Source organism: Eptesicus fuscus, chromosome 6 (genome assembly GCF_027574615.1).
Source record: "Eptesicus fuscus isolate TK198812 chromosome 6, DD_ASM_mEF_20220401, whole genome shotgun sequence".
Taxonomy (NCBI): domain Eukaryota; kingdom Metazoa; phylum Chordata; class Mammalia; order Chiroptera; family Vespertilionidae; genus Eptesicus; species Eptesicus fuscus.
Window position 1 is genome coordinate 79056932 of NC_072478.1, and position 16420 is coordinate 79073351.

Consider the following 16420-nt stretch of genomic DNA (forward strand, 5'->3'; position numbering starts at 1 on the left):
TCTTTGGAGGCAGGGAGGAAGGACAGAAATAGTGAATCAGGGTGGCTTCACATCCTATGGAAGGGGGCTAAAATGGGGATGATCGCCCCCAAGGCCAGACGGGCACTGTCCCCCACTTGTGTCATTTGTGATGGTGGAGAGTTCTGTGTGGATGGTTTGCACATGACATTTCCTGTTCATGTTGCATTTTCCATGTCAACAATTCTGCCCTTCTCCCCTCTGCTTCCTACCTGGGTTGGATAGGAGAGGGTCTGGATCTCCTTCCGGTTCTTAATTTCCAGGAGCAGGGGAAGACTCCTAGATCCATCCTCTAAACCGGGCCAGGTGTGCACCAAAACCCCTACTCCGAGAAAGTCACCTTTGGAATCACCTGGCTCATCTTGATTGCAGCCTGAGGCCCGTGGCTTTGCTCTTCTGAATTGGGGGCAGAAGTCTCCAGTAAAAAAGTGGATAACAGTAATTCCCTAAGGGGGAAGCCACTATCCACCCTCCCCCATGAATGCTAGCATGAAGCTTCTTTTAGGTGTGCAGACCTGATTCTGCACTGACCCTTAGCTTCAGGAACTCTGCAGGACTGAGCTTCATTTCTTCGATCCTAATCCTCTGAGGCCTGCCGCTAACTCTTGGGGAACAGGTGCCTCCTCACAGTCTGTGCCTCAGCTTCCCCAGAAAAGGTAGATGGAGGTGGGCTAAGTGTTTGGAGATCTGGGACCCTCCCTCCTTTTTCTTTGTATGGTCAGTGCCAACGTGGTACCTGACATCAGGGTGGGACCTAGAATGTGTCTTTAAGTAGTTTAGGGGTGATAAGAGGTGTTCACTTTTCTTAAAACTGTGTTCCCAGAGCAAGTACCTTGCTTTTGCTCACACAGTATGTTTGCTTGGGTTGACTTTGAGGAAGGGTGCTGGAGAGGAGAGGAAAGGCTAAACACCTCCCCTAGGGAACCATTCCTTGAATAAAGTTAAGAGTACACTTGGAATTTGTGGAAGGAAGGGAGGAAGTGTCCACAATGTTTGGGGAGGGACCACTCCTTATGGCGCAGGAGGCCAGTAGGGGTAGAGAGGCAGCAAACACATTCCAGGTGAACTCTGCCCTTTGACACCTCTCTCACGCCCCTACCTCCTGGCTAAGTAAGTCAAGGTCCCAGCACCAAATTTAGACTTGGAGGGTGGGCAGTTGTCTGCTCCCTTAAACAACCGGCCTCCAGGCCCTCCGCTGCCTCCTAGGAGACAGGCAGGCTGCACAGAGGAGAGGAAGTAGCGAGGTGGGAGCTGGTTTCGCTTCTCCCACGGCTTCTCCCACGGCTTCTCTCACAGAGGCCAGGCTGGGAGGCCTGTGGCTGGAGGCACCCGGGTCACCAGAGTTAACTCCCTGTTATCTGGGCCCCAATTGATCTAGGGTTGCAACTGTTTAACTCAAGGCAGACTTCCCCCAACTGCTCTGCTCCCTATCCCCCCAGGGTCTGGAGTCTGGGGGCTGTGTTTTCTCTGCCTCAAAGAAGAAACACAAACCCACCCCCACGAATTCCACAGAATTACAGAAATTTTTCACTTTGGGATTATCTGCAGTTTGGAATTACAGCAGCCCGGGCTTTACTCTATGGATCCCTGAGATGGCGAAAAAAGGACTTCTGCCATATCATCAGCCCGGCATGGATGTGCCGGACTAAAATCTGTACCGGGTGGGTTTTTATCATCTCTTTCAATCAGTGTCTGTTGCGCGCTGTTTTCAGATAGGCACTATTTTATCCTTGGAGTTTGTAGGCCACGGTTCCAGGGCACCACAATGTGAGTGCCTTAGCCCCAGGACTCAGGGCTTCGGGCTGCCACTGGCGGCATAGGACGCAAAATGTCTTTTCTTGGATCAGTTTCTTCATCTGTGAAATGGGAACAGGAATCTCTCTGCCCTTTTCCTCCCTGGGAACCAGAGCCCTCCCAGTCCAAGAAAGCGCTCTGGAAAGGTGGGGTCTTTGAACCGCGTCTAGCTCCAAGAGACTTCTGCTAGGAGGTACCGGACCTACAAGCATCTGATCTGAGGGGCACGGCTGAAGAGGGGGCAGAGGGACGGCAGATTTTAAAGTACGGTGGGTGTCCAAGCCTATGCACCCCTCATAAAACGGGGAGGTCCTCTTATTTTTGTAAAGTTGTGGGGAAAGAGGTGAAGACAGGGCGTGATGGGGAGCTGAGCCTGGGCCAATTCGTCAGAGCGCGGGGAGCTGGAGGCGCCGCGGCTGCGGCTCGGGCCTCAGAGCCTGCGGCGTCTAAGTGGCCGGTGCTGCGCTGGGAGGGAGGCGGAGGGAGGAGGGAGGGGAGCGGAGGTAGCGGGGGTGGGGTTGGGGGGGGGGAGGAGCAGCGAGTCCGGTCCGGGTTTTGCCGGCAGCCCCCGGGCAGCGTTCAGAGCTCCTGCCCGGGCGGGCGCGCGGCGGCGGCGGCGGCGGCGGCAGAGGCGGCGGAGCCTGAGCGGGGATGTAGAGGCGGCGGCACTGGCGGCAGCAGAGGCGACGGCGGCAGCGAGAGCAGGCGCCCGAGCCTAGCGAGAAGAGCGGCCGAACCTTGCCCCCGAAGCCGGGCCCCGCGTCCCAGCCCAGGCCAGCCCGAGTCCGGCCATGCGCGCCGCCTGCTGAGTCCGGGCGCCTCACGCTTCGCCCTCCGCCCGCCGCGGCGCGCTCTGCTTGGGGGTGATTAGTTGCTTTTTGTTGTTTTTTAATTTGGGCCGCGGGGAGGGGGAGGAGGGGCAGGTGCTGCAGGCTCCCCCCCCTCCCCGCCTCGGGCCAGCCTAGGCGGCGTGACTCCGGCTCCGGACCCGGGCACGGCGGACGACGGGGCTGGAGAGGAGCGCACCGCGGCGGCGGTGCCCAGAGCGGAGCGCTGCTCCCCGCCCCGCCCCTCCCCCTCGTCCTCGCGGCGGCAGCGGCGGTGGCGGCTTGGACGACTCTGAGAGCCGGTAGGTGTCGAGCCACGGCCCTCCCCCGACCCCCCCAGAGGCCGGCCCCCTCCCCTTCCCCGCCTACCTCCCTCTCCTCCCCCGGGGCCCGGTGCGCGGCCAGGGCCGGAGTTCGCTGCAAGTCGGCGGAAAGTTTGGCGGCGCGGGCTCCCCCGAAGTTCAGGTGCGGAGAGCCAGGGACAGGGAAGGAGGGGTCCGTGTTGGGGAGGGGTGGGGGACGCCTGCAGCCTAAGTCCCGGAGCCCCAGAGGCTGGGAACCCTAGCGCCTGTGATCGCTCGGTGGCCGCCGCTGTACCCAAGCTTCCCCTAGCCGCAGTTGGCGCGGTCGCAGATCACTGAGTTCAGACAAAAAGAGGGGTTTTAGGGTCGGGACTGCGGGTTGGGCGCCCTGGATCGGGGCTGGGGCTCTCCCTGCGGGGGTACCGTCCTCTCCCCGAGTACTCCAGCTGGAGGGCGTTGAGGTGGCGGGACCCGGGGTCCTCACCTCCCGGTGTTGGGCGGGCGCTCCGCCTGCGGGGGCGGCTGATTGGCGATCCCTGGCGCGCACTCCCCCATCTGACCCCACTCTTAGCCCTGTGTTTTGGGGGCGACGGTGACTGCCCTGGACCACGCGTGGCTGAGTCTCCCCCTCCACTTGGAGCGGGCGGCGGCCACATTTCCCCCTCCGGCTCTTCCCCGCTGCCCTCAGGGTGCCTGGCGGGCTGATCAAGTTTGACCTTTTTTTCCCGTCAGTGTATCACGCCCCCCCTTCACCGCGCCCCGCGGCCTCACTCCCTTCCTCTCCAGCCTGGGGGGGGGGGGGGGCGGTGGGGGGGGTGGTGGTGGTGGTGTCTTTCAGGCTGTCTCCCGAGCCCCGCGTGGCCAAGCAGCGCGCAAAGCCAGGGAGAGAGAATGGGGGTGTTCCTCTCCCTGCGGAGCTGTGGGAGGCGGGTGTCCCAGGCTCCCGCCTCGCGGTTCTGGCCCCACATTTACTCCAGAAGTTCGGCCCCGAATCACCCTCCCCTTGGGTTCCCCTGAGCGGAGCGGGGCGGGGGGGGGGGGCTGCGTTAAGAATGTGTTAATTTTCTTGCCGGGGGAAGTTGTCCTAGCCTGGAATGGGCTGCTTTCCGGAGGGGAGTGCGGGGTGCGCCTGGCTTTGTTTATTTGTAGGATCGACAGAAAGTGAGTGACCCCAGTTTTTAAATGGGGGGGCCGCCTCCGGAACCTGTCAGAAGAGCTGAAGCGCCCGATGTGTGAGCAAGATCGCATTTTGTTGTTTGCTTCCCCCCCCCCCTCCCCTCAGGAATCGGAAGGGGTGCGCAGAGTTGGGTTCGTGTCATGATCTTCAAGGAGGCACCGGCAGATTTGGGGGGGGGGGGCGTACTGTAGATACTCATTCGGGAAGATCCTCTCTCCCTTGTCTCTTGCGATGGGGGTCTGTGGGGTTGGCAGCCGCGCCCTACTTTGCCCCTGGACGCTGGGTGGTCTGAGAGTTGCGTCTTCGGATGGGGGGGCTGCAGGGGACCCCGGCGAACCCGCCTCTTGACCCCCGCCTTTCCCCGCGCCGCGGGTGCTGCTCAGTCCTGTAGCCCGCCCTGCCTTCCCTCTCCGCCTTTGCGCAGGAAGCGCTGGGGAGGGGGGCGTGTGTGACGGTTCAGCCCTCGCCCCCGCCCGAGCTGCCCCAGGGCGGCCGGCGGAGTCCCTTTCAAGTTTTCCGCTGGGGCCGCCTGGCGGGGGCTGCGTGCGCGGTCGTTGCGGGCTGGTTTGGAGCGCTGTTTGAAAGCCCGGCGCCACCTCAGCTGCCCCGGCCCGCGGGGGCGGCGGGGGGGGGGGGTGTCCTTCGTGCAACTGAGGAGCATTTAAATTAGACGTTTTAAGGGGGTGTGCTGGCCTCAGCTGGTCCTGACCCCCTCTCCAAAGACCCCGACCCGCAGTGGGAAACCCAGAAACTGGGACCTGAAATCTCCCAAACCCCCTTTTGAGATCGCTGCGGAGAGACCGAGGCCGGCGGTACCTACTACCGCGTTGTGTTGATTTAGCAGTTTCTCTGGATGAGACTCAAGCAAGACTGGGGGAGGGGGGCCGAGGGGGGTTAGTGGCCCGCTCTGCAGCTGTCACCCCCCCTCCCAGAACGGAAATTGTTCTCTCTCCTTGGGGAGGAGGGAGAGGGGGTGATTTTTGCCCTGAGCAGGGGTGGGAACTGCTTAGGGAGTTTGGTCTCTGGAGATCTTGGTAAAAGCCCCCGTAACCCCCAATTCTGGCAGATGCTGAAGCTCTCCCGGGGAAGCCCCTAGCCAGCCTTGCACCTCCCTCCCCCGTGCCACCTCCTTTTTCAAGGTTCCTCTGCAGAAGGCAGACCCTTGGCTGGCTGGCTGGCTGTCCGTTGGCGCCTTATTTATGTGTGTGTGTTTGGGCCCGGCTGTTTTCTCGGCTCAGCAGGTGACCCTGGCCCAGGCCTCCTATCTCCCCCGACAGAGCCTGTTGACTTACCCGTGGGCCAGCGGCCTCGTCTTTATCACGTGAGGCCTGGAATGTCCACCCGGCTGGGCTGGGCTGGGCTGGGCTGGGCTGGGCTGGATGGGGGAAGGGGAGGGGAGGATTCTGCATCCAGGGCCCAAGCCAGTGCAGGCCTATGTTCTGTGGGCTCCCACTGTGACCCCCCAACTCTTGCTGCCTCTTTCCAGCTTTTAGCATGCCTTCTACCCATTTAACAAGTGTGGAACTGAGGCTCATAGGAGTGTGGGGGTGGGGTGGGCAGAATGGCATCTGTAGGAAGAACCAAGTCTTTGGGAACTAAATACCCCACCTTCATTAGGATCCCACCTAGTTATTTAAGGGAGTGGGGAATAGAGGTGGGGTTCTCCTTGGGAGGGAGGATTGTGGGCTTGGCTGAGGCCAGCTGACTTTCCAGGGTGCTGGATAAGGTGGAAGAAGGGAGAGGATCCTGATGAGCCAGACCTAGGCAGGCTTCCTGAGCCCCTGTCTGGAGGGATGACCCTGATGCCAGAACTCCCCAGGCCTGGCCAAGGATGGGGTGGGGTTCAGTTATTGTTGTTACTGTTATTATTGCCTGTTCGCTCTATATAATTCACTTATTCATTCACTGGCCCAGTGTGTGTTTATCCAGCACCTACTTTGTGTCAAGCCCCACCCTTCTGGGGGGTGCAGAAATGAATCACTGACTCCACCCCTGCTCCGGAGGCAGGCCCAGGGTGGAAGCTCCACCCTCTTTCCCCACCTCCTCAAGTCCTGATTGGGGCTTTTCCTTTTTATTCCTCCCTGGGCTCTCCCGCTTATCCTCATCACCTGGTCCCATTCTGGCTTCTAGCCTCTGTGTGTGTGTGTGTGTGTGTGTGTGTGTGTGTGTGTGTGTGTGTGAAGTGTCCTTGATTAAGTGTATTAATAGTTAAACTCTCACTCATAGCTGGAACTCACCAGACCACAAAAAGCCTCCCCTGTTACTCACGCACTACTGCCCAACAAGAATATCCCACTCAAGTTTTTTTTTTTCTTGCTTTCTCTTACTTCCCTCTTAATTCCCCCCAACTCTGAGCCCACCTCCCAGGCTGCAGGCACTGAGAAAGGACTGGCCCCCTCAAAGACCCAGGAATCGCCAACCATTCCACCTGCTCCCTACAGTCAGCCAGTGTCAGCTGCTGGATGAGGCTGTGTGGGTATAGTCTGTTGGCCTGGGTTGTGGGAATCTAGGCTGCCGGTGTGCTTATGACTCAGGACATGTAGATCTGTGAATGTGTGTCTGCCTTGGGGTGTGGTAGTCTGAGCGTGTGTATCTGGGGATCTAGGAGTTGTGTGTGTCTGCATTGCATTTATTTGTCCCTGTGAATCTGGGAATTTGTATGTTCTGAGTTACGTATGCTTGGAATTTCGTAGAGTGTATATTTATGATTCGAGTATATCTGTGTGTTTGTATATGCTTGTAAATCTGGGAGTGGCTGATGCTCCCAAAGTGGTGTATGTGAATTGTGAAAGTGTGAACATGAACCTGGCATACCTGGGCTGTGAGGGCTTTAATCTCTGTCTGTTTTTGGTGGCTGGTGGCTGTGTTCCTTTCTCTTTCTGTATCTCTGTCTTCCAGTCTGTCTTTCTGAGTCTCTCCCACCAGGTCCTTTCTTTCCCCTGCCCTCCCTGGCAGTAATTGGGCAGCTTCCCCGTCCGCCTGCCTGCTGGGAGTTTTGGAAGCCGTGGAGGGAGACAGGCTGGGGCCGGGGTGACAGCACGTATCCACGTCAATGGCAGCCTGTGATTACAGGAATAAAAGGATTTTAAGGTCATGGGTGGTTTTTTTTTTTTTTTAGTCCCCCACACCCCCACCCCTTTGGAGCCAGTGGCAGCAAAGGGCCAGAGTTCTGTGCCTGCTGGTTGTGACTCTGTCTCTATACAAGTGAACATATGTGGGGCTTTCCTGGGAATATGAACACATATGTGTACACACATGAACAGAGCCTGTGAGAGCATGTGTTCCTATCTGCCTGCTCCCTATGTGAGAGTCCACAGGGCTCTTGGGTGTTAAATGGAGCTGTCCTCTGTGTGCTGAGGAACCTTCTGGCTCCAAATCCTTTCCTACCTGTCTTCTGCAACCCTCCCAGTAGGGTGTCCCTGGCCAGAGACTGGCTAAGCCCAGTCACCTGGGCCAGGCCACATCTCAGGGTGTCAGTGCCCCTGGCCCTGCTCCAGCCCCTGTAATTGCATTCTGCCGCCTAATCCCCCGCCAGCTCAATTAGATCGCAAATTCTTCTTCATTTCCTGCCTCTGATGCTGGCCTCCCTCTGGGCTTGGAGGGCCTAGAAGGGAAGGAGGGGATCCTGCCCCCCTTCCGCTAGCACTAAGGGCTCTTGGGTGGGGGTAAGATTAGTTCCTGGCACACTAGCCCTGGGGTGCATGTTGGAATCTTGGGGATCAACAGGACAGGTTCTGATGGTCCTTTTTGGACTAGCCTCAGTATCCCCGATGCTTGGAGAGGGGGCTTGCGTTACCTGCTACACAGGCTGTGGGTGGACCAGGCAAATCACTCTGGCCAGGCCCCTAGGCGGTGCCCTCACCTCCGGCCTCCACAGGCTCTGCCCATCTCTTGTTCCCAGAGCAGTTGCTGGCCATTCCCCTAGCACAGGGGTTATGACCTTGTTTTTTACTTTTTTTTTTTTTTTTAAATGTATTTTATTGAAATTTTACATAGAGAGCTAGAAACATCGATGAGAGAGAAACATCCATCAGCAGCCTCCTGCACACCCCCTCCTGGGGATGTGCCCGCCACCAAGGTACATGCCCTTGACCGGAATCGAACCTGGGACCTTTCAGTCCGCAGGCCGACGCTCTATCCACTGAGCCAAACCGGTTTCGGCTGTTTTTTACTTTTTTGTGTCCATTATGGGGGCCAACAGGATCACTGAGCTCCCTCCCCTCTACTGAGCCCTCCTCACCCAGTCAAGTGTGTTTGAGCTCTGGCTCTGGAGTCGGACCTAGTTTCAAATCCTGGCCATGTATGATCTTGTGTTCTGTGATCATCAGACTCCTTATCCCTGTATGATCTTGTGTTCTGTGATCATCAGATTCCTCATCCCTGTATGATCTTGTGTTCTGTGATCATCAGATTCCTCATCCCTGATACGGGATAATAAGAGTGCCTGATCCACAAGACCATTTTCAAATGGGCACAGAGATGATGGTGCAGTGCCTAGCGCCAGTGGCTAACCCACAGTCAGCATTCAGTTGAAGTTGGCTTTTATGGAGAAGAGGACTTCATATCCCCCAGTGAAAAGGAAGAAAACAAACACGAGGCTCACGTTTAGTCTTTTGGTTTCCATTATGTTTTTTTTATTTTTTTTTATTGATTTTTTACAGAGAGGAAGAGAGAGGGATAGAGAGTTAGAAACATCGATGAGAGAGAAACATCGATCAGCTGCCTCTTGCACACTCCCTACTGGGGATGTGCCCACAACCAAGGTACATGCCCTTGACCGGGATCGAACCTGGGACCCTTGAGTCCGCAGGCCGACGCTCCATCCACTGAGCCAAACCGGTATCGGCTGGTTTCCATTATGTTAATCATCAGGTGTGTGACTTTGGGCGAATCCCTCTGCCTGTCGGAGTTTCTTTTCCCATCTGTAAAATGGGCCTGAGGATAGGCTTGACCTCACAGAGGCTTGGGAGGATTGTCTACCTGCAGGTGCTTGGTCCCAGGTGCCCCAGCAGGTTTTCAACATATTACTTACCTTCTTTCCACTCACCATGCCTGGGTTGGGTGGGGCTGGTGAAGACACAGGCTCAAGGACGAGGGGACTGACCAAGGTCATGAGGCTGGTAATGGGGCGTGGGGGGGGGGGGAGGGCTAAGGGATGACCTGCTGGCTTGCTCGCTGGCTTAGCTGAGCTTTGAGGCATGGCCTTCCCTCCCCGCTGGTCTCTGTGGAAAGCGGTAGCTTGGCTGATTTTTTTCGTAACGGAGAAGCTGGGAGTCTACCCCTTCCTCCCCCAGGAGGCACCGTGGCGGTGGCTGTGCTGACAGGCCTCCTGGCCTTGCTAGGGTGGCTGGCAGCTCTAGAAGGCCGCCTGAGCACAGATCAGCCCGAGGGAAGAGGGAACTGCAAAGGTCCCCGGCCATCACTAATCCCCACGGCCCCTCCCACCCTCAGCCCGTCCTCTAAGGGTGGAAAGACTGAAAGGAGCCACAGCAGGAGGAAAGCTGGGGAGACTGGCTCTGCTGGAGGTGGTGGAGAGGGACAGGTGGTGGGGGCTGGGGGTCCCCGTTTTCTCTGGCAGGTCTCCTGATTTCTCTGACCTCTGTCACTCATTGGCCTAGGCTCTTTAATATTTCATGGCCCACGGAGCCGGCCCCCTGCCCCAGCCCACAGGCCCCTTTGTCTGCCTGTCGCTGAACGGCTGAGTTACTGACCAGAGGCTGCCTCTGCCTTCTCTCAACTGGCCCTGACACCTTCCCTGTCCCTCCCGACCTGCCTCACGGACACCTCTACTCGTCACACCCTCCATCTCTCATACTCCTCCTCGCCCCTTCTGACCATCTCTGCCCTCTTTCTCCATTTTCCTCTTTTGTTGGCCTCCTCTTTCCCAGCGGAACAGAAACCTCAGCAACTGGTCTGCCTGCCTGCCTGCCTCCCCTCTCCTGGGTCCACCCCTTCCTGCCCCCTCTCACCCCCCCTCCCCCCCAGCCGTGCTGGCCGTGAGAGCTGGTTTTATTTATTTTTCTGTTTGTTTGGGAAGAGGGCAGTGGCAGTTCTGGGCCCTGGCTGCTGTGTTCTGCCTGGAGCAGCGGGCAGGCTGGCCGTCCTGGCCTCCCAGGAATGTGGCCGGGACGCCCCGCGCTATATTTACTCCCCTCCAGCTGCTGGCCCCAGCAGGGCAGAGCCAGGCCTGCCTGGTGGCCCCAGGGGAGCCCGGTACCCACCCTCCCTGTCTAGCAGACCCCACATGGCCCTTGGGCCCACTGTTCCCTCCCTTTCCTCTGACCTCCTCTGACCTCTTAGGACTTGCCAGGCCTACCAGCAGGAACACTCTTACGTGGTGCCAGTGCAGGCATAAAGTGTGGGCTCTAGAGCCTGATCCGTGTGGGCCAGCACCTGGAAGTGCCTTCCCCAACCCCCACCCAGGGCCCAGCCTAGGCCTGTAATCTGGTGGCCAGAACTATGTAAAGCATCTTTCCAGGCCTCTCCCCACCGGGCCTGGTCCTTGCTCTTGCCACATCCCCTGATCACTGGCAGGGGTGGGGTGGGGTGGGGTGGGGTGGAGGGGAAACCTTACCTGGTGTGAGCAGCTGTGTTCCCTGTACTGCTGCCCCACTGCCACATAATTTGCCCTCTGCTGGAACTCCCAGGTCCCTCACACGCACAAACATGTGCACATCTAAGTGTGTGCACGTATATGTGCAACATGCATGGACATATGCTGGATTGTACCTTCCTTGGAGACAGGGCCCTGCCTCCTGTCATTGACTCCCTCATCCATCAGATGCTTGTGGGATCCTTTGAGCCTGCTCCTTGCCAGCCTTGCAGTGGGATGTGGCAGTGATTCCTTCCCATTCTCCCATGCCTGGCACTAGCTAAGTGTTTGAAGAGCTCTAGCTGTGGCTCTAATCAATTGCTGTCCCCCCAATTATTACAATAATAAGAAGTTGTTACAATGGTAATGACAAGGGCTAACTGGCACTGTGTTTCTAGTCTTCACTTCCTCTAATCCTCACGAGTAGCCCATTGAGTTGGGTGCTGTTGGCATCCCCACGTACCGATGGGGACACTGAGGCTGGAGAGTTTGTGACTTGCCCCAGGACATGCCACTGACAAGTGGAATTAGGTCCTAGCAGAGCCCTTGCCTGGCTGTGAACACCATGACAGCCAGGGGTGGTCTGCATATGTTTTTTCCTACAACTTCCACACTGCCTGGCACACAGCAGGGATTCCCTGAATACTTGCTGACTTCAGGCTTTACTCTTTCCTTCTTGAGGTCCCCACACCCCTGTCAAGGGTCCTGGCATGTGGTGGGGAAATGAGCTGATTGACCAGCTAGGTGAATGAAAGAATGAATTAATGAGTGACCCGATGATTCGTTGTGGGAATGAGTGCTCTCAAGGGACCCTGGGATAGGAGGTGTGCTTATGATCAAACTGGTATGTAGAGAACCACTGGTCCTGCAGAGAACCCCGGGGAATGAGGCAGGGATAGGGCCGAGAGATGTGGCCAGCGACCAGTCGGATGCTGGGGCTGAGCACTTGGGGCAGGTCACATCTCCCTGGACCTGTTTTTCTGTCGATGGGCCTGGGAGCCTTTGCCCTGGGGCTGCGTGCTGGCCTGAGTTGGGGCTAGCCTGGGAGCCTGAGAGGTGAGGGGACTGGTGGGAAGGAGGAAGTCGTGGGTGGTGAAGACAGGAAGATGAAGCGTGGAGCTTGGCTTGGAACCTGAGAAGCAGAGACCAGCCCTGACCTGACGCCTGTCCTCCCTCTAAGCTGCAGGGTGGGGGTGCAGCTCACAAACCTCTAGTTACCCACTCTTGCTCTGACGAGGGCTGGGCTTCCTGACACCTGCAGTGTCAGTGGCCGTGTGTGCCCTGGTCTGTTCTCCAGGACTAGACCAGCTATTACCCACAGGCCCTCTCCCCGCAGCCTTAGGTCCAGTTCCTGTTGCCCGTGATGGGAGAGATCCAGTCTCTCACCTCACCCAAAGCTAGATAGGGAATTGATTAGCTGGACCCACAGCAGGAGGTGGTAGTGGGCTTGGCCATCTCTGTTCCTTCGAGTGTCAGATTTTGGTGGCCTGGAGTTTTTAGTCACAGGAATCTAGAATCATGGAACACTTGGAGCAGAGGAATTCCTGTTCTGGTGGGATTCTAGAATCACAGAGGCATGGGTTTTACTGCTGGAGGAAAGCATGAATGGTGATGTTCCGGTCTTGTTTGATGCCGGGGGACATTGAGGATCTGAAGGGAGGGGCTTCCCTGTGGTGCCCTCAGGTGACATGAGTACACACCTGAGGCAGGAAATCCAGTTCTGTCGTTGGCCTGCTGCTCTTTGGAGATCTGTCCAGTGTGGGGAGTGGGTTGTGGGGGCCCAGTGAGGCCAGTAAGGGGATGTGGCTGACCTGCAAGCACAGTGGGGGGTCCTCTTGGTGGTACCCGCCTACCTGCCGCCCACACTTCCCACGACACCGGTGTGAGGAGGAAATGTAGGCTGTTGCTTCCAGCGACAGCCGGCAGGGCCGGGCAGCTTCCCAGCTCCCCCTCTGATTCATGGCTGTCTGCAGCTCCCCCCTCCCCTGGGGGCCTCAGCAGCCCCATCTGTGCAATGGGAGAGGAGACTACCCTATAGTCTAGCTTCACAAAGACCGTACAGTTGGAATTCTTTTGTGGGAGAGTAGACCAGACTAGCCAGCTGGACATTTGGGCCCAAAGCACAGAGCTATCCTTCTTGGAGTCACCCTAATGCCTGCAGTAGCTTGGGAGGGCTGAATTGGTTCCTGGGGCAGAAAGTGTTGGTGTGGGGTACACGGATAGAGAAGGGACCTGCAGTTAGAGTCTCTCTCCTTCAGGAAGAAGAGCAGTGAATGGGAGGGCTAGCTTTCCAGGCTATCTCCTGACCTTAGTATAGCCGTCTCTAAAATGGAGGCTCTTATTCCATGAGGTCATTCATGCAGGGTCTGCTTTGTGCCTGGATATGTGCTGGGTGCTGTGGACACTGGGGCATGTCGAGGCAAGGGGCGGGAGGGGAGCTCCTTGGCTGCAGACATGGAGTGGGAGTGGGATTTGGCCGAAGGGGTGGCTCTGGGAGAAGGAATGAGGTGGGGGAGGATAGAGGAGCTGGCCAGTCAGGCAGTGTCCATCGGGAAATCCCAGCGGATCTCAGGAAGTGTTTCCTCCGCTGGTCTCCTGGGAAGGAGGCAAGGCAAGCAGGAAATAGGGTAGCTGGGGGCAAATAAGGCCCCCCAGGCAGTCCCCAGTGAAGACATGCCAGGCCCGGCAGCTGGGCGGGTGTGCCCCTCATGCTGCGGGAGGGCTGGAATGCATTGCCTTTCCCCCCTGCTCTGAGGCTGGGCCTTTGGTGGGGGGCCAGGGCTGCCCTGAGGGGCAGGGCCATAGTCCAGATTTCAAAGCCTTCCCCAGGGGCCTCTCGTGCCCCCCCACCCTGTCCTACCCTGTCCTGAGCTGCAGCAGCGGGGGTGGCAGATGCTGTTTCATCGGCCGAGGCGAGTGGGAGGCGTCCGGAAGGTCCTCCTGGGAGGTTCCGGGGGGCAGTGGGGGCGTTGGCAGCTGCCTCCCAGCCAGGGCTGGCTCTAGTGGCCTTCCAGGTCTCCCGGTCCCCCAGGCCTGGGGGTGGGGGGTTGGCGCCTCAGAATGTAGACGGGTCCCTCCTGCCTTCCGTCTCCCCACTGCCCACCAAGCTTCTTGGCTCTGGCCCCCTCCCATCCCTGGCTGCGTCTGCAGAGCCCCCCTGGGGAAGGCAGGGGAGGAGGCACAGCGGGCTCAGAACAGCGGGTGCCCGCGCAGCCAAGTATTTGCTCGAGCTGTCAGAGACAGACAGGCATGTGGGGAATTTGGTGCGTGTGGGACTGGGGGAAGCAGCCGGGTGGGCAGGCAGGCGGGAGGTGGGAAGCTGGGGCTGCCTCCCCCGCCTGTTGAGCCCTGCGGAGACCCCCGTTCTCCCAGTCCAGACCAGAAGGTATATCCAGCAGCTTCTTTCTTCCTGCAGCAGTACAGCGAGGGGAGTGGGACTGTGACCCTGGCTGGGGTCTGGTGACAGAGCTGACATTGGGGAAGGGAGTGCCCTGTTAAGGGCCTGATCCTGGGAGAGGCTGTCTGGTGGAGTGTGGAGCCAGGCAGGAATCCGGGTTATGCCCGATGGTGGCCTCCAGGAAACAGCAGCTGTCATACTCCCAAGTCCCGCCCTCCCCCCCCCCCCCAAAAAAAAAAAAAATACCTGGCACAACTTGTTTCCTGGCCAGGGTCTGGCTGGGGCAGATTGGAGGAACCTGGTATTGCCCAGCCTGGGTGAGGAGCAGGCAGGGTAGAGGGGGCCATGTTTATAAGCCTAAAGGTACTTGGGCTGCGAGGTAGGGGCTCCCCCCCCCCCCCGTTATTATTTTGCTGAAGCAGATTGGAGTCATTTTGGAAGAGGGGACCACAGCCCTTATCTCCCTGGACAAAGACCCCAATTTAGTCGCCTTTGTGGTCTCCTTTCCAGGAGTGCCTGTTAGGCAGGTCCGTACCTAGAGCTGAATAATGCTGAGAGCCCAGAGAGGCGAAACACCGGCCCAAGGTCACACGGTGGGCTCCCAGCCTTCCTATCCTCCTGTGGGCGGAGCCAGTGGGAAGAGGTGAACTTGGGGGTGAGGGGGCTATATTTAGTCAGTCCTGTAGAGCCATAGGGCCCCTGGGAGCAGCTGTTGGTGGTGGGGGGTGCAGACAGAATCCTGGAGCTGCATTTAGTCTGGACAGAAATATCCTCCCCCCACCCACCCACCCACCGGCTCGGTGGCCAGGCTGCGGGCTTGTCCCCTGAGGGGCAGCTTGCCTGGGCCTGGCGGCCGGCGGGACAGGCAAGATGACCCGATAGGCTTTTCCCAGCTCAGGTTTCGATGAAACAGGAACCGGAGCCGCAGCCTGGGCTGTGGGGGCCAGGGCAGCCGGAGCCTGGGGGGCCAGGGCTGCCTCCCCCACCTCCTCCCCCTTCTCTCCGTGATGCAGCCTCCCTTTCTCGGAGGCCTGGGGAAGCAGCAGGTTATTTATCAAGCCAGCCTCCCTGCCGCGTCTTGCGCTGGCGGCCATGAGCCCAGCAGAGCAGGGTGAGCTGGGCGGGCGGGCAGGCGGCAGGATGAGCTCAGGAGACGTGAGTCACCCCATCCCCAGCAGCCCCACGAGGCCCTTCAGCCTGGCAGGCAGAGCACACTCACACACTCCCCATGTGGCACACCCAGGGGCACACACGTTGGACAAACATAGTCATTTAGCTCATACAGTTCCACATGACCTGCACACACAACTGACACACATACCATGGGCTTGATCACCTTCGCCCTGGACATTTCAGAAGCACACTCGCTGTTACACTCACAGCCCCGGCCTCGGGTGCATACACACAATGGCATGCATATCAGCAAATGGACATACACAGTCATACATGTGTGTGACATGCCGCTCGGGGGACCCCACACACTGCTCCGTAAGGCAGTTGCGCGTCTGCCCCATCCTGTCACAGGCTCAGGCCGTCATCCTCAGGCCATAGCTCACACGCAGATGGTGCCTCAGAGTTGGATCAGGAGCACTGACACAGCAGAGCCTGGCACACGCACACGAACTGGTTGGGCTCCTCTCACCCAGATGCCCCCTGTTCAGGCTCGCAGAAGGGAGGCTCGCCCCTCGGCCATGCAGAGGCAGCTGGGTTCTGTCAGGTGGGTGTGAGAAGGAAGACGCTTTTCCCCAGTCTTCCAGACCGGCCGGCCCTCTCTGAGGAGGAGGCGCAAGTATCGGGCATGGAACTGTTACACCCACCCCTCTCTCCAGGATGGGGCACTCTGGCCATGGCAGAGCTGGTTGGGGTAGATGGGGAGGGATGCAGAGGAGCTAGGAGGAGGACAGCCTAGAAAAGGAAAGCCAGGGAAAACTGATAATTTTTTTTTTCCGGGAGTGCCAAGTGGTCAGCTGCTCCTTCCACTTGGTGTGGGGTCTTTGGGAGTTTGGGGATGCCAGAGATTGGGACCCCTTTGATCTAATGGGTTGCACCCCAGGAATCTTGTCTTCCCACCCTCCCTGCTCACCCTGGCACCCACTTTCCTCTGTCCCCTTCATTTCCAAGCCCCTCATCATTTCCCCCCAGTTCTTAGTCTGTTGGCCTGCAAAATGGTTGCAGAGCTGGGCTGCTGGCTTGGAGGGATGCCTCTAAAGCTTCCGCTGCCCACTGGGACTGGGACCTGCCTTCCCTGGACTAGGCAGAACTGGGGACATACCCATTTTTCATTTACTCGAAAATGTACCATTTTTCAAATGA

General features: G+C 58.3%; 1 protein-coding gene across 3 annotated transcripts in view; it reads left to right on the forward strand.

Moving 5' to 3' along the window:
• The first annotated feature begins 2687 nt into the window (after positions 1-2687).
• Positions 2688-16420, forward strand: part of CXXC5 (CXXC finger protein 5) — a 33812-nt gene continuing 20079 nt past the window's right edge. For 2 of the 3 annotated variants that reach the window (XM_054717930.1, XM_008141561.3), the window contains exon 1: positions 2688-2941. The gene's annotated coding sequence lies outside the window, so the exon portion shown is untranslated. Of the gene's footprint in view, positions 2942-3033; positions 3105-16420 lie in introns of those variants that run through there. The other variant, XM_008141568.3, reaches the window with a different exon arrangement.